Here is a 6,369-nt window from a genome sequence, read left to right as displayed (position 1 = left end):
CACACACAAAAAATGCTTAAAAGATTTGACCAGACATTTCACCAAAGGAGATACGCAGGTGCAAAACAAGCCCATGGAAAGGGTTTCAAAATCACTAGTTATTAGTGAAATACAAATTAAAAACACAGTGGGAGATCACTACATACCTACTAGGATGGCTAAAAACAAAACCTGACAATACCAAGTGATAGTGAGTACGTAGGGCAACTTGAATGCTCATACCTGGCTGGTGGGAATAGAGTGGTGCATCCACTTTGAGAAACGTTTTGGCAGTTTATTATAAAATTAAACATACATCTACCTTATCAGCCAGAAATTGCACCTCAAGAGAAATAAAAATACATTTTGCACAAAACCTGTACACAAGTTTATAACAGCTTTATTTATAATCTTCCCAAAGTGGGAACAACTCTAATGTCCTTGAACTGGTGGATGGATAAACAAATTGTGGAATATCCATAAATGGAATATTACTCTGCAACAAAAAGAAATGAACAAGTGGTCCACAAAACAGCAGGGATGAGTCTCAAAGTCATTATGTCAAATGAGAGAAGCCAGACGCACATACACAGTGTGTGATTCCATCTGTATGACATTCTGGAAGTGACAACTCTAGGGAGCTAAAGAAGCCCGTGCTTGCTAGGGGCCTGACTAGGGTGGTGCTGGTTGCAAAAGCACAGTGAGACTTTGGGGGTGATGGAGACACTCCGTGTCTTGATTGTGGTGATGGTTACATGACCATTCATTTGTCAAAACTCGTAGATTATGCACTTAAAAGGGAGAGTTTTACTGTATGTACGTTATACCTAAAAAAATTAAAAATATGTAAGAAAAAGGAAAAAAGATGCATTGTTGGAAAATAGCACTAAGATGAATTCTAATATCCATTTCACTTAGATAAAAAGTTGTGATTAGCAAACAAATCTCCATTTGGCCAACATTTGAAGGCCCCGCATTCCCATGACTAATTTCCGATTCTTCATGGATTTTTCAAAACAAAAATTTAAAAAAATATGAGCAAGTATCTGTCTGTACACATCCACCCTGAGATCATCCTACGTGTTGTAATAATTTTAAGTTCTTATTCTGAAATGGGTCTATATTACTCAAAGTGGATATTACCCTGACATAGGACAAAACAAGTTTGCAATGTTGGACAAATGCATTTTCAGACTGTAAATTAACTGTTCGTGCTCTGCGTGACACATGTCCCATCAGCCTGGAATAGCTCTTGTACAGTGAGCAGATCCTGAATCTTCTCGATGGCTCCCTCCCCTCCTGTGGGTTACGCTCTCCACTGTAAAACCCCTGGTGCGTTCGCTCCCAGTTCACCTGAGTATGGGATCTCGGTGCCGAACCATGGAGGAGGCCTGGCAAATTCCAGAACACGGGTCACGTGTCGCTTCCAGAGGCTCAGTCTTCTCCCATTCCCTCTGGAACAAAAACCAGTTGACAGGGCACCAGAGAGATGCTGAGTTGCTCTTTTGGGTAGAACCACCCAGAATGAAATGCTTAGGGTCTGGCTACTGAAAGCGTCTTTAGATTTTCCAACATCGGTGAAAGGAGGGAAGAAACCCAGCCGGAGAGCAGGTGACCCCCAGAACTGGTTTTGCAACAACACTGGCTGTGGAAAATGCTGATTTTGGGGTGCCCCCCCCGAGATTCTAATTCCGTGGGCCTGGGGGTTCTGGGCCAGGAGTGTGTACTCCCTAGATAATCCCAACTCCCAGAGAGATTTCTGAACCACCGTTGTCGAGGGCCTCCCAGGAGCTGGAATATCCCACCAGGATGAGGGGGCCGGAGGAAGGTCAGGTGTGTCGTGCGGTGGGACGCATGCAGAGCCACGCTTCAGGAGGAACCGCACCAGCCGGGGCAGATGGGGTGAGCAGGTGGCCCGCACAGTGAGAAGTGTGCACCCAGGTGACAGGTGACGCTGCTCTGAGCAGGACCCGGCCACTCCGCACAGGCTGCCACTGGAGCAGGAAGCACCCCCAGAGGACTGAGGTGTCGCCTGCGGACACGTGGAAACGCCGCCCAGTGGCTCTGGTCGCAGGCGGGGTGGCCCTCCGTCCACACTGCCGGACCGCAGGTCTAGGAACTGGGTCCTCTCCCTGGAGACACTGCGCCCCACACCCCCTCCTCCCGCAGAGGTCCCCACCTCGACCCGCAGCCGGTGAACACCGCCGCTCTCGCATAGCTGCTTCACCCACTCACAGCGAGCGCCGGTGCCTCTGCGGGAACGCGACATTCGTCATCACACACAACCCGGCGTCCTTCACAGGGGATCGTGTCTCAACATCTTTGGGGTCACGCTCTAAAATCCAGGCAAAGTCGAAAAAGAGTGAGGCCGGCAGCTGTGGCCACCGCGCGGGGCGAGGGCCCATCTGTGGTCACGCGGGTGACACTGTGGCCTCAGGGGCCATCCTTGAGAGACAACTTCCAGGATCCACTGCTGTTGGGCACATCTATCGACGCAGCCCGACGTCCCCTCTCCTCCGGAAGACTCTACTTTCAAATATTAGCTTTTTTTCAGGGAGTTGGCGTCAGGGCTGCAGGCGAGTTAAGGACACACTGTGGCCCGGACGGAAAAGGCATATCTGTTCCTGTCTTCCAGCCACCACCCATTTCTGAACTCCCAGGGGCGGCCGTGTTTACACCCCACGCCAGCGGCAGACCTGGGCCTGCTGTGTAATGAAACCTAAGACACATTATTTAACTGACAAAGTGGCTGTTTTTATCCGATAGAGAAATCTTGGCATCCCTTTTACAATCCTCCTGTCAGTGTTCACAGAGAATTTCAATGCTGCGAGCAGGTGACTCGCGTTTTTATCGGGGAAAGCGGTTTCCATGCTTTGAAATACCCGACGAGCTTCTCGCCACAAACAAGCACGTGTTTCAAGTTTTTAAATGGCGTGAAGTGAAAGGGCCTCCTCGGAAAAGGTTAAACACAGCTTTTTCTGTCAATATAGTGATTGATTTAGAATCATTGGCCGTCTGGCACGCTATTTTCTGTTATTACTTTACCGATTCTGATAGTTCAGGCCTTGGGATGTAATTATAATAATTATCAGGATGAGTCTCTTAATCAGCGACCTTTGGACTCTTACACACACTGTCACACTTCGTTAACAGAAAGTGACAGCATCGTGCTGCTTCAGCTCATTTGGTTGCTCCTAAGAGGAATATTTCAGCACGAGAGCTGTTTGCAGCCTTCCTACACGCCCCTTGTGGCTGGCTTCCAGCCACTGTGGCTCAATTAAGAGGTGTTTTTTTTTTTGTTTTCCTGCATTTATTTGTCTCAACAAGCATGGTGAGTGTCCTGTACAGCACTCTATCGGTTCATAAAAATGAGCATATGTGTCTTCCGAAATCCTCAAGTGTGCATACTAGAAAAGACAGTGATTTATAGAAACGAGGTTCACAATCATAGCTATGCCTTGGAAATGATATAAAAGCTACTGAAGGAGCATCATAAACCAGGCTGCCACTTAAAATCTGGGTTTTATCTGATACACTCAATTAAAAGTAAACAGCAGTAAAAAGATGGGGAATGTAGAAATAGTCGATAAGTTAAGCCAAATGTCCCAAGGCTGTAATTGAACAGGTTTAAGTACAAAGAACGCTGCCCATCAATGACTGACAGTCATAAAGAAGACATTCACAGGTGAATGTGTTACTCAGTAAGATTATCAATGGTTATCAAAAATATAACATTTATACAGGAAATAATATCTGGAAAATAAGAAATTCTTGCCGTCTTCAACAGGTAGGCTGAAACGGCCCCATGTCCTCAGGATGAAGCCCCTTGTAGGAGCTGGCCCTTTCGGGGACTGACTCCAACAGCGGAGGATCAGCCCGTCTTAGGTTTGTTTAAAAAGCATCCTTTGTATAGTAAAACTGTTGTCAAACAATGCTGTAATTTAAACACCTTCCCCCAAAGCAGAGACGTTAAATTGTGCAAGAGGTGTCCATTCCAGAACGATTTCCTGCTGGATCTCAAAACTATTTTAAGCTAAAGTGTTCGAAGGTGGCTCGCCCCCTCCCCACCCCCACCCCCCCAGGCAGCATTCTAAAACTCAGAGCCAGTGCAAGTGTCCTCACTTCCAGGTTTTGTAAAGACCTCTGTCCTACTCAGCGACCTCAAGGGCAAGAAGTCCTCCTGTTGTTATTAAAGGCAAACCACTTTTATTTATCGTTTTGTACGGCTCCAAATCGATCAGACGAATCGCCAAGACTTTGGTGTAACCTGCATCCTTGTCACGGTCTCCAAGATTTGTCTGTCTCCATGTTCGGAAAGAAAGAGATGACTGCCCCCTTGTGGAGACTATTGTCATTGCTATCGCAGAATTCCAACGCACTGCTAGGAACTAACGAGTCTACTTTTATCCAGGTGTTTGGAGGGAGTCTGGGCACATAACTGAATCAAAGTCGACCAACTGAATTTAGTTCTACGTAATATCTCATGCAGACGTTATACAAGCAAAACGCTGCAAATTACTCATAACAGACTGTAGGAGGAGTTTCTGATGGTAAATATATACTAACTGGGCTTGCATTTTCAAACGTTTCTTATATTACATTTTTTAAAAATTTATAATTGTAGAAAAATAGGTAATATAAAATTTGAAACCTTAGTCATTTTTAAGTGTACAGTGCAGTCGTGTGAAGTATATTCTCCAGAACCTTTTCATCTTCCCAAACTGAGTCTCTGTCCCCATTAAACACTAACTCCCCATTCCCTCCCTCTCAGCCCTGGTGACCACGCTTTTCCTTTCTGTCTCTATGAATCTGCCTACTCTAGGGACCTCATATCAGTGAAATCACACAGTATTTGTCTTTTTGTGACTGGCTTATTCCCTTAGCATAATATCCTGAAGTTCATCCACGTTGGAGCATTTGTCAGAATTTCCTTCCTTTTTAAGGCTGAATAATATTCCATTGTAGGTATAAATACATTTTGTTTATCCATTCATCCATTCACTTGAGTTGCTTCCACCTTTTAGCTACTGTGAATAATGCTGCTATGAACACGGATGTAAAATACCTCTTCGAGACCCTGCTTTCAATTATTTTGGGTATATAACCAAATAGCCAGATCATATGGTAATTCTATTTTTAATTTTTTGGAGAACTGCCATACCGTTTTCCATAGCGGCTGCACCATTTTACATTCCCACCAACAGTGCACAAGGGTTCCAATTTCTCCACACCCTCACCAGGCAAAGACGACATTTTTTAGAACCATCATTCACATATAACAAAGACAGCAATTTTAAGTCATTTCATTTTATTGAGTTATGCAAAACATCTTTAAACAAGTCAAAGAATGAGAAACTATTACAAAATGCAAATAGTCACAATGATAGCATACGACAGACCATAGAATTTAAGTCTTATTATGTGAATTCAATTAATTTGCTCTCATGAAAAGAATATACGCCCTTCCTGCTGGAAATTGCTTCCACATGTTTACCTAACAGAGGGCTTCTGGACTTGGGTTATTTTGAACAACAGATCAGCATTTTAAGAGTTTGAATCTTGTTAACTAGATGGGAGGAATCTTTTCACAATGTATATGTGTATCAAATCTTCACAATGGACACTTTAAATATCTTACAACTTTATTTGTCAATTATACCTCAATGAAGCTGAAAAAAAAGAAGAATTTGGATTTAGGACCTATGAATTATTTTAAAATATGGGGAGAAAAATTCACAGCAAAAACAGCGGCTGAGCTAAGAAGAAAAATTTGACTCACTACAAAGATAGGAATTTCTAGTTCATTTTTAGCACTAAAGAGACATTTCATATGCTTCTCGAAGGTAGAGAAAAGCTCTCCAACTGGAAAAAGGAAGTACTAATTATAGGGTGTTATAAAAAAATAGAAATTCTTTACATTTCATTATCAGATTTTTATGTTTCTTCTCACTCTGCCAATTATTTTAAAACATATAAACAAAGTAGTTTGAGCCAACCAACAGGGTGATGAACTAATGTACTAATAAGCAATAATGCAGTATGACCAGGGGGATTTCATACTTGCCAAAGGACATAATTAAGAAAGAACACAAGATCTAAAAGTGAACCTTGCTCATATCCCAAAGTAAAACAGATTAGGTGTTATTTTCTAGTCTAATCTAGAGTTTTTCATTTTCTACTAAGTCTTAAAATAACATTAATGTCTTTTTTTGTTCAATTTATAACTACTATAATTAAAAGTATTGTGATAGCTTTAAATTTTATGGAAAATTAATTTGTATAAAAAAAGGATATGAAATTAGTCTTTTGTGTTTTAAAATCATAACATTAGAAATATCATGGGTGTGTACAATTCAATAAAAAGGTTCCTAGATTTGACTGCTGCAGCGC

Source organism: Ceratotherium simum, chromosome 21 (genome assembly GCF_057802395.1).
Source record: "Ceratotherium simum simum isolate JZ-2026a chromosome 21, ASM5780239v1, whole genome shotgun sequence".
Classification (NCBI taxonomy): Eukaryota; Metazoa; Chordata; class Mammalia; order Perissodactyla; family Rhinocerotidae; genus Ceratotherium; species Ceratotherium simum.
This window is presented reverse-complemented; position numbering follows the sequence as displayed.